Below are 12460 nucleotides of genomic sequence, written 5' to 3' on the forward strand. Positions count from 1 at the left end.
GTTGAGAATATTTGTGTTATATATTCATGAGGGATATTGATCTGTCATATTCTATTTTTGTGATGTCTTTGTTTGGTTTTTATATAAGGATAATATTGACCTCACAAAATCGGATGGGAAGTATACTCTTCTGGATGAATTTGTAAAGGACTAGTACTACTTCTTCTTTAAATGTTTTATAGAATTCATCAGTGAAACCATTGGGCCTGCAGTTTTCTTTGTGTGAAGATTTGTAATTGCTATTAAAGTTCTTATTTTAAGTCTATTTAAATTTTATATTTCTTCCTGAGCCCATTTGATAATTTGGCTCTTTGTAGGAATTTGTCCGTTTCATGTAAATTACTGCATTTGTCATCATAAAGTTGTCCAAAGTATTCCTTTATAATCCATTTAATTTCTTAAGTTGGTAGCAATTTCCTTTTTATTTTACTTTTTTTGTAGAGACAGGGTCTCACTATGTTGTCCAGGCTGGTTTCGAACTCCTAGGCTCAAGTGATCCTCCTGCCTTGGCCTCCCAAAGTGCTGATATTGCATGTGTGAGCCACTGTGCCTGGCCTGTGATTTCTTTCTGATTTTGCTAATTTTTGTCCTATTTTTTTGTAGTTCTAACTATAGGTCTGTCAGTTTTATTGACCTTTTCAGAGAAACTTTTTGGTTTTGTTGATTTTCCTCTAGTTTTCTATTCCAGTGACTTCTACTTTAATCTTTATTATTTCCTTTCTTCTTCCTTGCTTAGGCTTAGTTTGGTCTTTTATAGTTTTTAAAGGTGTTAAGCTATTGATTTGAGACTACTAGGCACTAACCCTTAGCTGCATCCAGTGACATTTGATTTGTTTTAATTTTTCTTTAGTTAAAAATATTTTCTAATTTCTCTTGAGATGTCTTTTTTGACTCATGGTTACTGTAATATGTATTGTTTAATTTCCAAATATTAGTGGTTTTCTCAAGTTTCTTTCTGTTGGTTCCTACTTTAATTATGTTGTGTCTGGAGAAAACATTTATTATGTCTTTAGTTTTTAAAAATTCATTAGGACATTTTAAAAATGGGTAGCATATGTTCTGTGTGTGCTTCAAAAGAATACATATTCTGTTGTTTTATGGAGTGTTCTGTTGATGTCATGTCAAGGTCATTGATACTGTTGTCTTCTGTATTCTTGCTGATTTTTTGTCTACTTGTGCTATCCGTTATTGAGAGCGGGATATTGAGGCCTTACACTGTTATTGTTAAATAGTCCTACCTTTCAAGTTTTGTTAGTTTTTGTTTCATGTATTTTTTTCTCTGTTGTTAGGTACATATATGTTTGTCATTGTCATATCTTCTGATTAATTGAGGCTTTTATTATTACAAAATGTCCCTTTTTTCTCTAGTAACATTTTAATTTTAAAGCCTATGTCAGTTTTGTCTGATCTGATTATGACCACTCCACCTTGGTTACGGTTATGCTTATGTGGTATCTCTTTTTTCATCCTTTTTGTTACAACCCATTTATGATTTTGAATTTTAGCATTGGTATCTTGTGGTCAGCATGTGGTTGAATTTTGTTTTTAAAAAGTCTATTTTGCCAGCCTATCTTTTTATTGAAATGTGTGTTAATTCATATAATTGTTGATATGGCTCATTTACATATCAATAGCTCATGCCATTTTGTTAGTAATTTTTTATATGTCATGTCTTTTTTGTTCCTCTGTTCCTCCTTGGTTACCTTTTTTTGTGTGTGTTAAATAAATCTGTTAGTATAAACTTTGAATTTCTTTACAAAAAGAAATTGTACTTTTTTTTTTTAAACCCACAAATTTATTTCTTACATTTGTGGAAACTGGGAAGTCAAGGTTAGCAGCTGATTTGGTTCCTGCCGAGGGCTCTCTTCATGGGCTGCAGATGGCCTCCTGTGTCCTCACATAGTAGAAAAGAGCTTTACTCTTTTTTTGAGTTATTTTGTAGTGGTTGCTCTAGAGTTTATAGGATACATTTTAACATCATAACCTGCTTCAGAATAATACTAACTTAATTCTAGCAGACTTTGCTTCTAGCATAGCTCTAGTCTCTTTTCCCTTTGTCCTATTATTGTAATGTATTTTATAACAGTACAGGTTTATTATTTATAACTATATGGGTTCATTATTTTTCCATGCAATTATCTTTTAAGTAAGAGAAGAAAACTTAAAAAAGAGTATTTTTTCTATTTTTTACATTTGCCTACATAATTACTTTTACTGGTACTTTAATTTTTTATGTGGATTCAAGTTACCATCTGATGGTATTTCCTTTCAGCCTGAAGTACTTGCTTTAGCATATCTTGTAAAAAAAAAAAAATTTGGCGGCAACAAATTCTCTTTGTCTATCTGGGAAGATCTTTATTTTTGTCTTCTTTTTTGAAGGATAGTTTTACTGGATTTAATGGTTGACAGTAGAGTATGTTATACCACTTAATTCTGGCCTTCATTGTTTCTTTTGAGAAGTCAGCTGCTAATTTTACTGGGGTTCCCCTGTGCATGATAAGTCCATTTTTCTCTTGCTGCTTTCAAGATTTTGATGTGTATCGGTGTGGATATTTTAATGTTTATTCTACTTGGATTTCATTGAGATACTTGGATATACAGATTTATACTTCTTACTAAATTTGGAATGTTTTCAGACATTAAAAACTTTTATGACTCTTCAAAAGATGTCAAAACTTGTGTGGCCCTCACTATTCTTTTCTTCTGGGATTCCCATTATGCATATATTGGTATTGATTGTAACCCACAGGTTTCCTACTTGGTTCATTTTTCATTCTCACTTCTGTTCTTCAGATTGTGTAATTTGTATTGATTTATCTTTGAGTTCACTGATTCTTCCTTCTGCATTCAAGTTTGCTGTTGTCCCTTTAATGAAGCTTTCACTTTAGTTACATTTCAACTCCAGAATTTCCATTTTTTTAAAAATGTTGATCTCTTTATTAAGTGTTCTCTGATTAGTCATTGTTTTCATGCTTTGATTAAACATGGTTTTCTTTTGTTCTTTGAAGATACACTTTTATTGGCTGCTTTGAAGTCTGTCTGTTAAGTCCAACATTTGGGAACCCTTGGAAATAGCTTCTGTTTATACTATTTTTTTATACTAGATAAGCCATACTTTCCTGTTTAAAACTGGACATTTTAAATAATACATTGTAACAGCATTTATATCTGATACTCTTCTGCCTGGGGTTATTGTCCCTTTTTTTGTTTGTTTTATGACTTGGCCAAGATTATGAGTTTTTCTCTACAGCGTGTGGCCTCTGATGTCTCTGCTTAGTTATGTTTGACTACTTGTGGGTCACCTTGGATCAATATATCTTAGTGATCAGTTAGTGACTGGTCAGAGATTGTACTTAGGCATCTTGTTTTGGTAAGACTTTCATCCTTTGTCAAAGTCTCTGTTTCGTTTGGGGAACACACTGAACATTTATGCAGTTTACGAGTCTTCCCTGGGGATATGTATATAGTTAGAGCCTTCTCTGGTCTCTCAGCATGTTCATACCCTAATATGCCTATTACCTTTCAAAATGTAAGCTTATCAAGGATTATGGTTGTCTCACTTCCTGATTGTTTCTGTTAAATCTCCAGGCAGAAAATTTTTTTCTGCTGATCTCTTGGTTGGCCCAGCTAGTATTTCAGCTTCAGGTCATCTGTGATGTATGTGGACCTCTCCTATGTTTGGCACTGAAATTGCTATATTTGACAAAGCCCCTGGGCGTTGGGTTTTTCCACATTGTTTCAGATTGAGTCAACTCCTGACAGTATAAATGCTTCTGGTTTTACAAGTTGTCCCACCCTGTTAGAACTGTTGTTTGAAGGAGCTGGGGTGAGGGGAGTGGTCACAATGCCATATACTGTCATCATTTTTACCCAACTTTCAGTAGTTTTCTTGAATAAACACTTCTCTATGTTTTGTCCTATGTTTTGGTCAATACTCAGAGGTCAGAAGTAGTTGTTTTTGATAATTTTGTCTAATTTTTTTAAAAGTCTGTTTTTTAAGAGCAATTTTAGATTCACAGCAATACTGAGCAGAAGGTACAGAGATTTTCCATATATCCCATGCTCCCACACCTGCATAGCCTCCCCTATCATCAACATCCCCACCAGAGTGATACATTTGTTACAATAGTTGAATATCCATTGCCACATCATCACCCGAAGTTTATAGTTTGTATTAAGAGTTCACTCTTGGTGGACATTCTGTTGCTTTGGATAAATACATAAGAACACATATCCACCATTATAGTTGCTGAGTAGTCTCACTGCCCTAAACATCCTCTATGCTGCGCCTATTCATCTGTCCCTATGCCCCAATACCTGGTAATCACTGATTTTTAAAATCGTCTCCGTAGTTTTGCTTTCTCTGGGATGTCATGTAGTCGGAATCACATAGTGTTTAGCTTTTTAAGATTGGCTTCTTTCTCATTCGAGTTTCCGTAATGTCTTTTCATGGTTTGATAGATCTGAAAATAATACTCCATTGTCGGGATGTACCGCAGTTCATCCATTCACCTACTGAAGGACATCTTGGTTGCTTTCAAGTTTTGGCAAGTACAAGTAAAACTGCTATAAACATGAGTGTGTGGCATTTTGTGTGGACATACGTTTTCAGCTCCTTTGGGTAAATACCAAGTGGTATGATTGACAGATCATATGGTAAGACTATGTTTTGTAAGAAACTGCCAAACTGTCTTCCAATCTAGCTGTACTATTTTGCATTCCCACCAGCAATGAATGAAAGTTCCTATTGCTCCACATTCTAGCCAGTATTTGGTGGTGTCACTGTTCTGGATTTTGGCTATTCTAACAGGTGTGTAGTGGTAACTCATTGTCATTTTAATTAGCATTTACCTGATAACACATGATATGGAGCATCTTTTCAGATGCTTATTTGCCATCTGTATATCTTCTGGTGAGGTGTCTGTTAAGGACTTTGGCCCCTTTTTTAGTCAGGTTGTTTTCTTATTGTGTTCAGTTTAAGACTTATTTGTATATTTCAGATAACAATCCTTTATCAGAAATGCCTTTTGCAAATATTTTCTCCCAGTCTGTGGTTTGTCTTTATATTCTCTTGGCAGTGTCTTTCACACAGCAGAAATTTTAATGAAGTCCAGCTTATCAGTTTATTCTTTCATGAATCATGCCTTTGCTGTCATATCTAAAAGGCCATTGCTAAATCCAAAGTCATCTAGATTTTTCTCCTATATTCTAGAGTTTTGTAGTTTTGCATTTTATATTTAGGTCTGTGACCGATTTTGAGTTAGTTTTTGTGAAGGGTGTATGGTCTGTGTCTAGATTTGTTTTGCGTATGATGTCAGATTGCTCCAGCACTATTGGTTGCAGACTCTCTGCTCCGTTCCATTGCCGTTCCTCCTTTGCCAAAGATCAGTTGACTGCATTTATGTAGCTCTATTTCTGAGCTGTCTGTTTCATTTCGTTGACCTATTTCTCTCTTATCAATACCATACTGTCTCGATTGCTGTAGCTTTGTAGTAGGTCTTGAAGTCTGAAAATGTCAGTTAACTTTGTTCTCCTCCCATATTGTGTTGGCTATTCTGGGTCTTTTACCTCCCCATATAAACTTAAGAATCAGTTTATTGGTATCTACAAAATAATTTGCTGGGATTATGAATGGGATTGCATTGAATCTATAGATCAAGTTGGAAAGAACTGACATCTTGACAGTTGAATCTTCCTATCCATGAATATGGAATACCCCTCCATTGATTTAGTTCTTTGATTTCTTTTGTCAGAGTTTTTTTTTTTTTTTTTTTTGAGACGGAGTCTCGCTCTGTCACCCAGGCTGGAGTGCAGTGGCGCAATCTCGGCTCACTGCAAGCTCCGCCTCCCGGGTTCACGCCATTCTCCTGCCTCAGCCTCTCCGAGTAGCTGGGACTACAGGCGCCCGCCACCGCGCCCGGCTAATTTTTTTTTTGTATTTTTAGTAGAGACAGGGTTTCACCGTGGTCTCGATCTCCTGACCTCGTGATCCGCCCGCCTCGGCCTCCCAAAGTGCTGGGATTACAAGCGTGAGCCACCGCGCCCAGCCCTGAGTTTTGTATGTAAGTCTTGTACATAACTTATTAGATTTATACCTAAGTACTTCATTTTGAGGGTGCTAATGTAGATGGTATTGTGTTTATAATTTCAAATTCCACTTGTTCACTGCTGGTGTATAGGGAAGTGATTGGCCATTGTAACCTTGCTATAATCACTTATAAGTTTCAGGAGATTTTCTTTTTTGGTTGATTCTTCCCAATTTTCTACAAAGATGATTGTCATCTGTGTACAAAGACAGTTTGGCTTCCTCTTTCCAAATGTGTATACCTTTTATCTCTTTTTCTGTATTATCAAGGACTTGCAATATGAAGTTGAAAAGGAGTGGTGAGGGGATATCCTTGCCTTGTTCCTGATCTTAGCGGGAAGGCTTCAAGTTTCTCACCATTAAATATGATGTTAGCGTGGGTTTTTGTAGATTTTTAAAAATTAAATTGAGGAACTTCACTCTATTCCTAGTTTACTGTGAGTTTTTATTATAAGCAGGTGTTGGATTTTGCCAAATGCTTTTTCTTCATCTATTGATGTGATCGTGTGATTTTTTTCTTCTTTAGCTTGTTGATGTGATAGATTACATTGATTTTCAAATGTTGAACCAGCCTTGCATACCTAGAATAAATCTCACTTGGTCATGGTGTATAATCCTTTTCATACATTTTTGGATTCAGTTTGATAATATTTTCTTGAGTTTTGCATCTGTGTTGATTAGCAATATTTGTCTGCAGTTTCTTGTAATGTCTTTGCCTGATTTTCATATGGTAATGCTGAACTCATAGAAGTAGGGAGTACTCCCCATGCTTCTATCATCTGAAAGAGATAGGAGAGGATTGGTATTTTTTTTTTTTCCTTAAATGTTTCATAGAATTCATAAGTGTATCTATCTGGGCCTGCGCTTTGTGTTTTGGAAAGTTATTAATTATTTAATAGAGATAGTCTTATTCTGCTTGTCTGTTTCTTCTTGTGTGAGTTTTGGTAGATTGTGCTCTTCGAGGAATTGGTCCATTTTATCTAGTAGGAGTACCAAATTTGTGTGCATAGACGTGTTCATAGTATTTCTTCGTTATCCTTTTAATCTCCCTGGGATCTGTAATGACATTCTCTTTTTTTATTTCTGAAATTAGCAATTTGTGTCCTCTTTTTTCTTAGTTAGCTTGTCTTACTGATTTTATCTAAGAACCAGCTTTTGGTTTGGTTGATTTTCTCTACTGATTTTATGTTTTCAATTTCATTGATTTCTGCTTTAAATTTTTATTCTTCTCCTTACTTTGGAATTAATTTCCTCTCCATTTTCTATTTTTATAAGGTGAAGGCTTAAATGATTAATTTTAGATCTCTCTTTTCTGATGTACGCATTCAATGTTAAAAATTTTCCTTTAAGCACTGTTTTCACTGCATCCCACAAATTTTGATAAGTTGTATTTTTTATTTGTTCAAAATATTTTAAAATTTCTTTTGAGACTTTCTTTGATCCATGTGTTACTTAGAAGTGTGTTGTTTAATCTCCAAGTGTTTGGGAGATTTTCCAGCTATATTTGTTATTGATTTCTAGTTTAATTCAATTGTGATGTGAGAGCAGACACTGTATAATTGCTATTTTAAATTTGTTAAGGTGTGTTTTATGACCCCAAATGTGATTTGTCTTGGTTAATGTTCCATATTGGCTTGGAAAAAATTATGTATTCTGCTGTTATTGAATGAAGTAGTCTGTAGATAACCATTATATAAAGTTAGTAAATGGTGTTACTGAGTTCAGCCATGTCCTTAACTGATTCTTTGACTGCTGGATCTGCCCATTTCTGATAGATGGGTACTGAAGTTTCCAGGTATAATAGTGAATTCATCTGTTTCTCCTTCCAGTTCTGTCAGTTTTTCCTTATGTAGTTTGATGCTCTGTTTTTAGATGCATACACATTAAGGATTGTTATGTCTTCTTGGAAAATTGACCCCTATGTAATTGTAGAATGCTCCTCTTTTTTCCTGATAACTTTCCTTGATCTGAAGTCTGCTCTATCTGAAGTGAATATAATGACTCTCACTTTCTTTTGATTAATGTTAGCATGGTATATCTTTCTCCATCCATTTACTTTCAATTTATATGTGTCTTTAAGGTTTTTGTAGACAGTGTATAGTTGGGTCTTATTTTTTAGTTCATTCTGACAATTTATTGTCTTTTAATTGGTACTTTTAAACCATTGGCATTTAAAATGATTATTGATATAGTTGGATTAACATCTACCATAGTTTTACTGTTTTTATATTTGTTGCCCTTGTTCTTTTTTCCTATTTTTGTCTTCCACTCTTTTTCTGCTGTTTGGGTTTTTTTGTTTGTTTCTTTTCCTCTTATCGATCCCTTGCCTGTTAAATACCCCTTTTGATTTTAATTGAGCATTTTTTATGATTCCGTTTTCTCTACTTAGCAGATCAGTTATGATTCCGTTTTCTCTACTTAGCATATCAGTTATATTTTTTAAAAGCATCTTTTTAGTAGTTGCCCTGGAGTTTGGAACATCTACAGCTAATCCAAGTCCACTTTGAAATGATACTATACCATTTCATGGGTAATGCAAATGCCTTACAACAATCCGTATTCCTCTTTGCTGTTCCTTGTATTGTTGCTGTTATTTATTTGACTAACACATCAGTATACATAAGCATGTATATGTACATAGGTATACAAAATCAAATGCATTGTTGGTACTATTATTTGGAACAAATTGTTATCTGTTAAATAGGTAAGAATAGGAAACTTTCTATTTTACGTTTACCTCTTCCTTATGCTCTTTATGAAGATCCGAATTTCTGAACTATATGATTTTCCTTCTATCTAAAGAACTCCTTTAACACTTCTGGAGTGCAGTGCCATGATCTTGGCTCATGGCAGTCTGAATTCCTGGACTTCAGCGATCCTCCCACCTTGGCCTCCCAAAGTGCTGGGATTTCGGATATAAGCCACTGCACCTGGCCTCTCTCCTTTATTTTCGAAGGATGTTTCTCAGGATATAGAATTCTAGGTTGATAGTTCTTTTCTCTTGGTGCTTTAAATATTTCACTCCACTCTTCTTACTTGCATGCTTTCTAAGAAGTTGGGTATAATTCTTTCTTTTGCTTCTCTATAGGTAATGTATTTTTTCCCTCTGGTTTCTTTCAGTTTTTTTCTTTATGAATTCTTATAGTTTGAAAATGATGATGCCCAGGTGGAATGTTTATCCTGCTTAGTGTTCTCTGAGCTTCCTGGATCTGTATTTGGTGTCTCATAATAATTTGGGGGAAATTCTTAGTTGTTATTGTTTCTGATATTTCTTCAGTTCCTTTTTTTTTTTTCTTCTACTGATTTTCCCATTTTGCATATGCTACCCCCTTTGTAGATGTCTTGCAGTTCCTGGATATTCTGTTCTGGAGTTTGCAGCCTTGTTTTTTCTGTTTCCTTTTCAATTTGGAGGTTTCTGTTGAGATATCCTCAAGCTCAGAGATTCCTAGCTTTATTCCGTCTACTAATGAGCCCATCAAAACATTCTTCATTTCTCCTGCAGTGTTTTTGATCTCTAGCCTTTCTTTTTGGTACTTTTTAGAATTTCCATCTCTCTGCTTACATTGCCCACTTGTGTTTGCATCCATCTAGTTTATTCATTAGAGCCTTTAGTATATTAATCATAGCTGTTTTAAATTCCTGGTCTGATCATGTCAACATCCTTGCTATATCTCTGTCTTGTTCTGATGCTTGCTCTATCTCTCAAATGACCTTTTTGCCATTCAGTATGCCTGGTGATTTTTCCTTAACAGCTGGGCATGTTCCTGAGTAAGAGGAATGGCTGTAAATAGGCCCTTAGTAATGTGGATTTCTTTAGAGTTCTATAGAACTGTGATCAGGTCGTAGTCTTTGAGTGAGCCTGTGCCTCTAGACTGTGTACGTCACATGTACTTCTCATTTCCCCCACCAGCCTTACGGAAGACACGATGACTAGAGGGAGCTGGTGTTTGGTATTTTCCTTCTCCCACATGGAAGGCAGGAGCTGCCTGAGGTTATTTCCCTTCCCCTAGGTCAGTTTGGCCCTGATAAAACCCCACCAGGTTATCTTCCGGTTAAATAGTTTCTCCTGCGGGCACACCTTGTTAAGAACAGAGTGTTTTGGCATGTTTTTAAATGGTTCCTTTTCCTTTCCCCCTGCTGCAAACACAAGGGGATAGTTCTCTGATACTTGCTTTGAGAACCTGGTAGAGCTCCTGGAGGTAAAACTCACAAAAGTATGTGTGCCGGGGAATGACTGAGTCCCCCTGGAATTTTCAACTCAAGACTTGTCCACACTGTGCAGTTAGTTAATTACAGTTCAGGTTTCCCTAGCCTGTCAGTTTTCCCTGGAGGCCTCGTCTGAGGGTCTCAGCTCCAGTTACTTGTGCTTCTCTGCCTTTGCCTGCTGGTCACTCCAATTTCAGGGGCCATGATAGTTTGCTGTGACCTCACTGTTCTTAACTAAGAATTGATTTTTCAGTTTGTTTAGCTGTTTACGTATTAGGATGTAGTGACAACGTCCAAGCTTGTATGCCAGGCCAGAAACTAACAGTCCAACTTTATCTTTGCTTTTTAGGGAAAGTACAAAGGTCCTCACTTTGTCATTCCTCTCAATTACCTTTGAAACTTTTTCTTTAAATGTTAAATTGTCTACCTATGAATTTACCATGTTGAGTGCTCTTCATTATTTTCTGTACATTGACGTTTCCACCTGGTTTTCTTTTCCTCCAGCCTGTAGAACTTGCTTTAATCACGTTTTAAATGGTCCTTCCCATAATGTGAAGGGCTCGTGAGCGAGGCACTCAGAGCCGTCGTGGGGAGGACCATGTTGCTTCCGAGCATCCTGCTCACCAGTACACCAGGGGTTGGAAAAACCACACTAGGCAAAGGACTTGTGTCAAAATCAGGACTGAAATACATTAATGTGGGCGATTTAGCTCAAGAAGTCTGATCATCGGATATCATGGAGTCTGGCAAGATGGCTTCTCCCAAGAGCATGCCGAAAGATGCACAGATGATGGCACAAATCCTGAAGGATCTGGGAATTACAGAATATGAGCCAAGAGTTATAAATCAGGTGTTGGAGTTTGCCTTCCGATATGTGACCACAGTTCTAGATGATGCAAAAATTTATTCCAGCCATACTAAGAAGGCTACCATTGATGCAGATGATGTGCGGTTGGCAGTCCAGTTCCACGCTGACCAGTCTTTTACCTCTCCTCCCCCAAGAGATTTTTTTTATTAGATATCACAAGGCAAAGAAATCAAACCCCTTTTCCATTAATCAAGCCATATTCAGGTCCTAGGTTGCCACCTGATAGATATTCCTTAACAGCTCCAAATTACAGGCTGAAATCTTGACAGAAAAAGGCATCAACTTCCGTGGGAAGAGTAACAGTCCCGTGGTTAAGTGTTGGTTCAGTTGCTAGCAGACCAAGTACTCCCACGCTAGGCACACCAACCCCACAGACCATGTCTGTTGCAACTAAAGTAGGGACTCCCGTGTCCCTCACAGGGCAAAGGTTTACAGTACAGATGCCTACTTCGCAGTCTCCAGCTGTAAAATCTTCAATTCCTGCAACATCAGCAGTTCAGAATGTTCTGATTAATCCATCATTAATTGGGTCCAAAAGCTTCTTATTACCACTGATATGGTGTTACCACAAAATACTGCCAATGAATCATCAAATGCATTGAAAAAACGTGAAGAAGATGACTGATAATTTGTAATTTAGCCTTGCTGCATATAACATGTATACTTGGTCTTGAATTCATCGTACTGATATTAAACATGCATGCTGGATGTTTTCAAGTTGCATTTTAGAAAACTTTCATATTTAATCTGTAAATACAATTACCATACTTTTCAATTGAAATGAAGGTTTTTCATCAGCCTTAAAAGTGTAAGAAAAATCAAGTTGTCATTCATTAATTTGAAAAAAAAAATGTTTTAAATGTTGGTGTGCTAGATCAAGTTCTTTCAACTTTTCTCTGAAATACTATTATTTTGCCTTTATATTTGAAAGATATTTTTGCTAGGTATAAAATCCCAAGTTGACAGGTTATTTTTCCCTCCCCTCTCCCTCCTCCCTCCTTCTTTTTTTTTTTTTTTTTTTTTTTTTTTTTCTTTTTTTTTTTTTTTTCCTTCCTTCCTTCCTTCCTTCCTTCCTTCCTTCCTTCCTTCCTTCCTTCCTTTTCTCTCTTTCTGTTTCTCTCTCTCTCTCTCTCTTTTGAGACGAGGTCTCACTCTGTCACTCAAGCTGGAATGCAACAGCACCGATCATAGCTGACTGCAACTCTTGGGCTCAAGCAATCTTCCTGCCTCAGTCTCCTGGGTACCTGGGACTACAGACACATGTCACCAGGTCCAGCTAATTTTTAAATTTTGCATAGAGA

At 36.3% G+C, this 12460-nt stretch overlaps 1 pseudogene; it reads left to right on the top strand.

The window, feature by feature from the left end:
- Positions 1–9315: 9315 nt before the first annotated feature.
- On the top strand, positions 9316–11907 carry LOC116478831 (transcription initiation factor TFIID subunit 9-like; annotated as a pseudogene).
- Positions 11908–12460: the final 553 nt, after the last annotated feature.

The sequence above is a fragment of the Hylobates moloch genome, unplaced genomic scaffold (genome assembly GCF_009828535.3).
Source record: "Hylobates moloch isolate HMO894 unplaced genomic scaffold, HMol_V3 SCAFFOLD_12, whole genome shotgun sequence".
NCBI classification, from domain to species: Eukaryota; Metazoa; Chordata; class Mammalia; order Primates; family Hylobatidae; genus Hylobates; species Hylobates moloch.